General features: G+C 35.5%; 2 long non-coding RNA genes and 1 pseudogene across 5 annotated transcripts; 1 reads left to right on the top strand and 2 right to left on the bottom strand.

The window, feature by feature from the left end:
- Nucleotides 1-1,072: 1,072 nt before the first annotated feature.
- LOC106422340 lies at nt 1,073-2,866 on the bottom strand. Of its 4 annotated transcripts, XR_001284433.3 has the most exons (6): nt 2,500-2,865; nt 2,075-2,376; nt 1,886-2,013; nt 1,582-1,775; nt 1,368-1,416; nt 1,073-1,298 (listed from the first exon to the last, which is right to left on the bottom strand). It is a non-coding gene; the product is annotated as an uncharacterized LOC106422340 (long non-coding RNA). The 4 variants fall into 4 exon arrangements; XR_001284432.3 differs by having other exon boundaries at nt 1,368-1,458; nt 1,886-2,376; nt 2,500-2,866; XR_001284434.3 differs by having other exon boundaries at nt 1,073-1,288; nt 1,886-2,376; nt 2,500-2,864.
- A 2,426-nt stretch (nt 2,867-5,292) lies between these two features.
- On the bottom strand, nt 5,293-7,131 carry LOC106405894 (annotated as a pseudogene).
- Nucleotides 7,132-7,532: 401 nt separating this feature from the next.
- On the top strand, nt 7,533-8,966 carry LOC125589273. The gene is made up of 2 exons (XR_007325462.1): nt 7,533-8,196; nt 8,273-8,966. It is a non-coding gene; the product is annotated as an uncharacterized LOC125589273 (long non-coding RNA).
- The last annotated feature ends 424 nt before the right edge of the window (nt 8,967-9,390 follow it).

Genomic DNA, 9,390 nt, shown 5'->3' with positions numbered 1-9,390 from the left:
ACTAAATAAAATTATAACTATACTTTGTTATTTAAAAAATTAATAACTGTTTAGGAATAAAGTATAAGATTAATGTGTGAAATCGCTATGGCACAAATGTATAGTAATGCAACATCACAAATTCAATGCAATTGCCAAAACCTCTTACGAATAATTAAAAAGATATTTTACACAAATATTATTATAAAAAAACATAAATATGATTATTACAAAAGAAAACAAAATTAAACTTCTAAAAATATAAAACAAAACATATACCCGCCCTATTAAGGGCGGGTCAGAATCTAGTTTTTTCTTAAATCAACAGTTTAAAAAGTGTAATATTTTCTAGATTAAAAACCTTACAACTACATTACTAAGAATTACAGACTAAATTCTTACAACGATATTTATGTATTTATAACCCAATTAATCGGATCCATTATTTAAATATTTTTTTATCTTACTCATATAAGTTTTGATATAAAATATTGTAAAATGTATAACCAATTAAATTGATACAACAAATAATAGCGACAAAGTGACTTGGAGATATAATCGTAGATCTTGTGACGTTATGTCTAAATTTGGTGGAGTGTGAAAGTCGAGTTGTTATCGAGCGCAACACATGGTATGATGTTTAGACTGTTTACTAATTTTGTTTGGGTTTTCAAACTAATTTTTTTGGGTTGTAGGATTTTGGTTTCAGATTTTTTTTTTCGTATATTAAAATTCTGAAACACAATTATCGTATTCTTTCAAGAAGGCCTTTCAGAGTTATCTAGTCAGAAGCAGCGCAAAGTTCTTCTCAGTTCTCACAGTTATACATTCTGGGACTCTCTCAATAGTCTTCTCCTTCCTCTGTTATCTAGTTGGAAAGCTATCTCGGGAATTCCAAGAAGCAAATACAAATTCTGAGAGGCAGTCTTTGTCATGTTTTGGGGAACACAAAAGTGTCTCAAACACCAGAAGAGGATTTATTAGTTCATAATACAAATAATATTTTACTGAAAAATTCAACCACTAAGATCAACTATTCTGTGGCTTGCAAAATTTTGCCCAGATCTATACTGAAATTTTCAAAGCCAACAAATAGAAGAAACCGTAAAGAGAAATCTAATATATAAGAATCTTAACATATTTCACATCTCTTAGTCAACAAAGGTACATCTCTCTCTACCTCTCTCTCTCTAGACAAACTTAAAGCAGTGCAGGAGATTAAGTGTCTCAGTTAGACACTTCGTCGAACAGCTTTGCCGCTTCATCCACTCCTCTTGTACTGTGCCAGTATGTTTCACTTGTAAATTCTCTGTTTGCCACTAATATCAAATCAATTGGTAAAGCACATATTATCAGAGACATTTCAACAAAATAGTCCTAGATAATACCTGATACTCTGTAATTGCTGAGAGTATCCTTCAGCTGCTGTTCAATAATCTGCAAAATTAGCATATGAATGGAGCATCCACATTACCATCGCTGCAATACATATACATCCCAAGTTGCTGAGCATAACATTCATACTCAAGAAGCCCTCTCACACCTCAAACCAATTCTTCGTTTGTGTTATTAACTTTTTGTCTCAGCAAGTATGATATGTACCTCGTTGAATGCTCTATAGGCTTGTTACTTGTTTCTTATAACCCTGGCCTTCACTTTCCTACAGATTCATTATATGTCCTTTACTTTTGGTAAAGTAAAGCATCTTCTCAAAATGCATGTAGAATATTCATTCGGATACTCCCAGCTTCTATATCATCCTTCCCTGTTTCTTGCTTTAGCATATTGATCATGCTCTGCAGAGACAGAGATATATTTGCATCATGGAGACATTGATTTTTGAGTCCTTATCATGGACACTTAGCATGTTGAAATAGTGATAGATTGATAGAAATTAGAAACAAACCTGTTTGGAAACAGTATTGAACTCGTAATTAATTGTTTGAGAGGGTAAGTTGAATGTGAAGCACTGCCACTTTCACTTTCACTAAAGCCTTTAAAAATGGTGAATTCCTCCCATCGACAAACCAGTCACTGCGTTATAAGAAATAGAAGAAGAACTATGAACTATGAATACTCGTAGTAGTAGTCTCACCGGAGCCGTTTCCGTTTTGCTGCTTCTCCTTAGCGAGAGGTGTGAATCAATGTCCCAGTAAGAGTGATGTGGCGGTGCATTGATATCTAAACTGTCCGGAGAAAACGATGAAGAATCAGTTAAATAGAGAAGCTCCACTGCTTGGGTAGGGGGAAGCTCAATCAACGACGTGAAACCACCGGCGTTCTAGGGAGTTAGCGTTGTTAGTTGCGGAAACTCTTCGCCGCCGTCGAGATGAAGTGATTCAAGCCATGTTGTTTTCCGGAAGGCCCAACGCCCCCGGATCTAGATCTATCCATCTACTATAACAAATTCCAAAGAACAACAACGTAACTTAGAATCTCAGAGAAACTCTCGAATGAGAGAGAAATTAATTTAGAATGCCACTGGAAGCGTGAGGATGATTATCAAGCGATAAGGCTTACCCTTTTTATAGGTGGAGATCCTTTGGTGTCGCTTCGTTAACGATTCGTCTCTTAAAAGGCGTTACAGGTTGCATTGAACATCTCGAAAACTCCATTGTTGGTATCTCGATTCTCCATTGTTGGTCTCAGAGAACAACGACGAACACTGATGGTTTCAGAGATCGAAGAAGAACAGGAACCCTAAAATTTGGTATTGGTTTTGGAAGAAGACGATAATCGTGTGATGGATTTCAAGATTAAAACGTAAAGTCGCCCATAAAACAAAACGCACAGTATAACTAAAGAGGGACAGGTGTCGATACCACAAGAACCGAATTTGTGACTTGGAATCCTAGGTGGCTTCACCAGGAGAGAGCAAACCATACTTTATATATAAAGAAGATAAGGGTAGGTAGACAAATGATTACTTAATTTACGCAACCATTAAACACAAGGTATTACTTAATGATAGAGAATAAACAAACAAAAACTCTCATTAACAGCACTAGTATAATATTCCAGTATAATTGCACATTTCTCCTTCCTTCATGATCACGTTGAATTATAGTACAGGTGATGATACTCGGAAACTAAGAAAACAAATTAAATTCAACCATTTTGAGATGGACGGCAAAAGTACGTCAAACTTAAGTAAACTATCACACTGTATTTTTCATCACATTTTTTATTTATTTATTGAGTGACACTCATTATACTTTACGCAACCATTAAACACAAGAGATTCCTTGAACATTTCAAGATTCAAGACTCTTTACAAAATAGGAACTACTGTTTTAGATTCTTATACAAACTTAAAGACACTTGAAATTCTCCCTTAAACCTAAAGAAAGAAAGAGAGAGAGAGAGAGAGAGAGAGAGTACTACACGGTTTTTACTTCTTTAGATTGTTTATGAATTGTTTATTACCATAAACTCTATCTCTTCTTATTATTACCATGATTGTGTGCCATGAAATCCTACCGACCGAGGCAAGACACTTGAGGACTCATAGAAAGCTAATCAAAAACAGAACAACTACTCCCAGGGCACAAGGCGGCTCAGGTGACTTGAGCACAACTGCCGTCAGCTTCGTGAAAAAGAGTGGCATTAATTAGTGAAGAAGAACACGGCGTTGATGAGTTCCGGCCAACAACCCCCGGAAACAGCCCTGGCATTGGCCATTCCATTAAAACCTAATGAATTAAAAGATTTACACTTGCTAAAAGCATAATTTACTTCTCTTTCTTTCTTTCTTCTTGTCGCGTCTCATATCAAAATGTTTTTTTCTTTAATTATTGGTGAACGTCTATTGCATCTCGTACATATATGATCAAATTACTATGCATAGTCTACGCTTGGATTTTACGTTATAATGAGGTTTTCTAAAATAAGAAAGTATAGAAGGATGAGAGGGTATTCGTTTCCACATTTATCCGGAAGATACATTTGCTAAACTAGTATAAATAAGTAATTTAAATATGTGGTGGTGTTTCTATTTGTAAGCAAACTTGAGGATTGAATTCTTCTACCACGATCTCAATAATAGCTGCCTATTATAAATGTCTTAAATGGTACAATTCATCCACATGCCATGCGATTATCCCGATTTTGGTCCAAGATCCACCGGTTATAAGAAGAAGAAAAATACTAATTCAGACTTAATAGAAACAAGATTTGATGCAGACAGAAAACATTCAGTTTAATATGCCAGGCCTCCACAGAAAAATGTTGAGAGTAATAGTAAATAAATAATGTGGATCATGATGAGGTTGGTGCGCACTTGGAAGTACGAGTTAAAAACGAGTGAATAAGAGGTAGGTCGAAATGTGTAGTACTACTACTACTCCATATTATTAATAGTAATAATGTTTTTGACGATATTAAGGCATCTCCAACCCATAACTATTTTTTTCTCTATGATTTTCACAAAAATAGAATAACTCTATTATATAGTAACTTTATTATAGAGTAAATTTTGTTCCAATAGTTTAATCTATAATTGAGTTATTCTAATATAAAGGAAAACATAGAGGAATTTCACTTTTTAACTCCAAATATATAAAGGAAAAGTAGCTCAGTGGTTATGGTGTAGATGAGTCTGATAGTTTTTTGCTGTCAAGAGTTGTCAGAACTTGTTAGAAGGCTGCTCTCATGCTAGGTTTCTGCAACCAATGGTGCTAATAAAAATATAAAATAATAGCATAAATTAAAGTAATTTCAAGCCCACTGGACTTTATGATCAGAGTTTTCTAATGGCTAAGCCACTTATGGGCTGGGTAAAAAAAGGTTAATAATCACAAGTCCTCTTGATGAAAAAGATGTATTGGCATGTGGATTGAAAGAGGCATGCATGTCCCTGCAAGGCATTAGATGTACATATTCATTCGGTTGTAGAAAGCTGGTGGTGGTCTTTGGATACATTGGATTTGCTGTGTTGAAGGCAGGAGCATATGATTGTGAAGGGGGGGGGGGGGGGGGGGGGGGGGGGAAGCCTGGAAGAGGAAAATGTGAATGGTGAACATTGAGTGGGATTCTTATGGCCCTGTGAAGAATGATTAGCAGGGATGTCCTGTAAAACCCGCTGAGTTTGATTCTTCTTCACATGACCAGGCTTTTCAGAAAGTATTGTCACTCTGTCTTCTTCACTAGCCCCTCAAATTCAAAATTATGCAAACGGTGTTCTCCCTCCCGAGTTTTGGGGTCTTACTTTACATATTTGCATCATTTACCTTGTATTTTACAATATTTCACTATTGGCTATAACATTTATCTAAAATTTGTAACCTTGTATGATATCTCATAAGTCTTAAGATATAACTTTAATCAGAGAGATTAATATATGGAACTAAATCTAAAAAATGATACACAAAATACTTCGTTTATACACAAGTCTCTCTCTGAAGAAAAAAACAACAACAAATAACTCCTCTGCTATCGATTCAGCACTTGTTTATAAATGTTACATACACCACAATACTCCTACCCCCTCATCTCGTTTTCTTGCATTCCACACACATATGTGCATAAGAATACCAAAGTAGTAGCTTCAAATGTTCTCTCCTTGGGTTGGTGCTAATCAAATGTGATCCGAAGACACCCCGATTCTTCTCCGATCAGTGCTTGCCTTTGGTTGTTGGCTCGGAGACGGGCTTCGAATTGCCTCCAGAGTCGAACGAGGGGACAGACGTGTCACTGTTCCAATTACATCAGGAGACCGGTGCTGTTGCTGTTGCTGTTGCTGCCAACTTTCACTGGAGAAAATAAAAATACGTGTGAAGAAGCTTAACAAACAACACAGAGAGAAACACACATACACATAGATTTCACATATGTTTCGGTTTTGAAACTGGAAAAAGTATCTAAATGCGAATGAAGAATGACGATCTCTCTGAAGATGTCACGTTTCTAGCGCGCGGGACTTGATCTAGTTTGAAATTCGGTTTCCCCCTCCTACTGTTTGGTTCCTGTCAACGCATGAGAGAGATAGAGAATGTTACTAATAATTATAGAGGTGCAAGCTGGGACTGAGGTTTTGCTCACCGTTATGTTCATCCCGTTAAATAACTGTGAGACATCGCTGTTGCGTGGTGAGGTTGACAGCACAGAGGAGTTGTTCAGGAACCGGTGTTCTAGCAACATAGATGCTGTTGGTCTCTCTGGAAACATAATCTTAGAAAGTCTTTGCCCTCTGCTGACATCGTTTCAGGTACTGGTGGGCTATCTCTCACTGCAGCCTATGATTAGGCAAACAGTTTTAGATATCAGGAGAAAATCAGTCTTTAGTATATGTGTGTATGCTTACCCACCCCTTCAAACTCACTCCACGGAGGCTTCCCAGTGAACATCTCAATGATCGTACATCCTAAACTCCATATATCAACGGCAAAAGCGAGATCTGGGTTGCTATCTCTTTGCATCACGGCTTGCATAAGCTGTGTGGTTAAGAGAATATATATAAATGTTTTGGAATTAAGATTTATATTGTGAATTTTAAAGATCCCTAGATCAAAGACTACCTCTGGTGCCATCCAAAACGGGCTTCCCTTTAACGAGAGATCAGCTCTTTGCCCAGTAAGCTGAAGAAAGTAAATAGCAACTTCATTATTATTATCAAGCTGAAACGATGAGACTCAATACTAGAAAGAATATAGAACTCACGTGTTTAGCCATGCCGAAGTCAGCAAGCTTGACAACACCAGAGGCGTCAACAAGGAGATTAGCACCTTTGATATCCCTGAAGAACATTCAATATCAATAGGCTTAAAGCTTGAGCATCTTGAAATATAATCACCAAGATTGAGTTTACAAGCACCTATGTAGAGTCATTTTGCTGTGCAAATAAGCGAGACCGGACAAGATATGACGAGTAAAATTGCGAACAACAGATTCGGTCAATTGTTTTGGATATATTTGTTGATAGAACCAGGGTGAACATATTCCAGGTATATAAAGAAACGATCATGTACCTGTTACATACCAAGAATTACTCAATAACACTTGCATAGTTAGGTTATATGAATGTAAAGAGAGGATACTCACAATCTCACTTCCAAAGTAGTGCACAATGTTTGGATGTTGAAGATTACTGAGAAGTTTGATTTCCTGAAGCAAGAAAAAAGAATCAGATAAACTCAGTGAGAGCATAGTCTGTGATGGAGCTTACCTGCATAAAATAACAAACACACACACACCATAAAATAAAATAACAAAATAGGACCAATTTTTTTGGGGAAATTATATTTTTTTAAATGAAACTATATGAGTGAGCAGCGGTTGGGTTTGAGTTTTGTTTTTCTCTTGCTCTTTTCCACTGAAACAAATTACGGTCTAGTTTGTTTGTATTCATTTTCTATATCATCCCATCATCCAAATTTAATACTCACACAATGCATATCTTTTACAAAAAAAAAAAAGAAAAGAACAAGGTATTATTAGACTAGAAAATATAATTTGATCAACCGGTTCTGTGAAATTGGATTAGACGACCAAATAATTATTATTCGTATTTAAAACTAAATACACCATTTATGTATTCGTCTTCAAATTTATTAAAATATTAAATATCCAAGGTTGTTTAAAACTTTCAAACAATCTGGTCTTTGGACGGATTCAAAGCAAAATTATATATCTACTAATAATAGCAATTCCAATTAATTTCAAAAGTTGTGTCATTTCATAAAAAACTGAAATCTTAAGAGTTGTATTTTTTTATTATAAAAGTTGTGTCTTTTCATAAAAAATAAAATTTATTAATTTTAAGAGTTGTATCTTTTCACTATAAAAATTGTATATTTCCAATTAATTTCAAAAATTTTGTCATTTCATAAAAAAAATTGAAATCTTAAGAATTGTATCTTTTCATTATAAAAGTTGTGTCTTTTCTAATGGTTAAGTTTATTAATACTTTGTAATCTAACGGACATGATCATCTCTCATTTATAAGATCCGACGTCATCAATCTCGTTCACCAAAAGGCGTCTCAGTCAACTGCTATCTGAACGATGCACCCCTTATACATCCGCCTCTTCTCAAAGGACACCTCATTTGCCTCCTTTTGGATACAACACGTCTCTAAAATCCATCTATACATTGAACTTTCAGAGTTCTTATCCCTTTAAATATTCCATCATCAATCTATCTCTTTATATTTTCCATCATCCTCGTCCAGATTAAGATGTAAGAATTCCTCTCAGACAATTCATCACCATCGTCGTACATGTATGTATCTGTCTTTGGAATTTTGCACTTCGTTTATTATATGGAAATAATCCATAGTTTGTTGTTTTATTTAAAGGGACAGACTTTTCAAAAGAAATTAATTGTTTGGTACTGCGTGGGAGGAGATGGAGTGAATCACGTAGTCTTTTGGCCAAAGAACAATCTATCTTCCCAAGTTTTTTTACTGCAGTTAGTTGAAATGTAGTTTTACTCAATTTTCGTTGAGCGTTTCTGTATTTCTGTTAATTGCCGTTTGACGTTTTCTAGCAGAATTGATCTGGGAGTCGCTTATGTATCATTTTTAAGTTTTTTCAAAAAAAATTGATCCAGATTATTGAGTTATGATTAAAGGAGTTTGAAGAGGAAAATAAACAATTACTAACGAGTATGGTCAAGCACAGCCTTAATAACATCCATAAGTGCATCACTCACGCGTGTGCCTTGAAGTGGGAAAGTTTGGAGTTGGAAAAGAAGTAGACTACAACGTTACGTCTCTATGGGAACCCGATCTTTATGATATTACAAATCATTAATTTATTAATACAAGTATAATCTCTTCGTAACAGAAGCTACGTATTAATGTAAATTATATGCTTTAGAGTTTTGAGTGATTTAAAGAATGTATATAGTTGTGTTGTTCTTTGTCCGTCAAAAAGAAAGACTGTAAAAACAGATGAAGAAAGAAACCAACAATGAGTTCATCAAAAGTTGTGATCATATTTTTAGTTTCATCAAATTCTTGTAACATGTGAAAGAAAAGCTTTCACAGAGAAGTAGAGAGAAGGACGATAAACGTCACGGGTACGCCAACTTGGTGCCGCATACCGGGTTCGGCAGGGGGACGGGTACGGCTAGGAAACGTCCCCGGCGCGTCTCGTGTAAGGCAGGGACGGCAACATTTGACGGGGACGGATCGGGGTGAGAACAGAGACATCTCAGAGAGACGTTTCGAGAATGAATATACCGTATTCTACATTTCGGTGCTGCTTAGCCGGCTAGGAATATTAGAAAGGAAAAATAAATTTATGGTTTTAATTAATTACCTTTTAATCTTTTTTGCCTCTTCGCCTTTATATTCGTTCATATCTCAATTTGTTTCTTTTTATAATTATTAGTATTTTCTATATATAATAGCAAACCAATAATCTATACTCGCTGACATCTTCTTCCTTATAGGAAAAAAAGTTTTAATTT

The sequence above is a fragment of the Brassica napus genome, chromosome A2 (assembly GCF_020379485.1).
Source record: "Brassica napus cultivar Da-Ae chromosome A2, Da-Ae, whole genome shotgun sequence".
In the NCBI taxonomy this organism is placed as follows: Eukaryota; Viridiplantae; Streptophyta; class Magnoliopsida; order Brassicales; family Brassicaceae; genus Brassica; species Brassica napus.
This window is presented reverse-complemented; position numbering and strand designations above follow the sequence as displayed.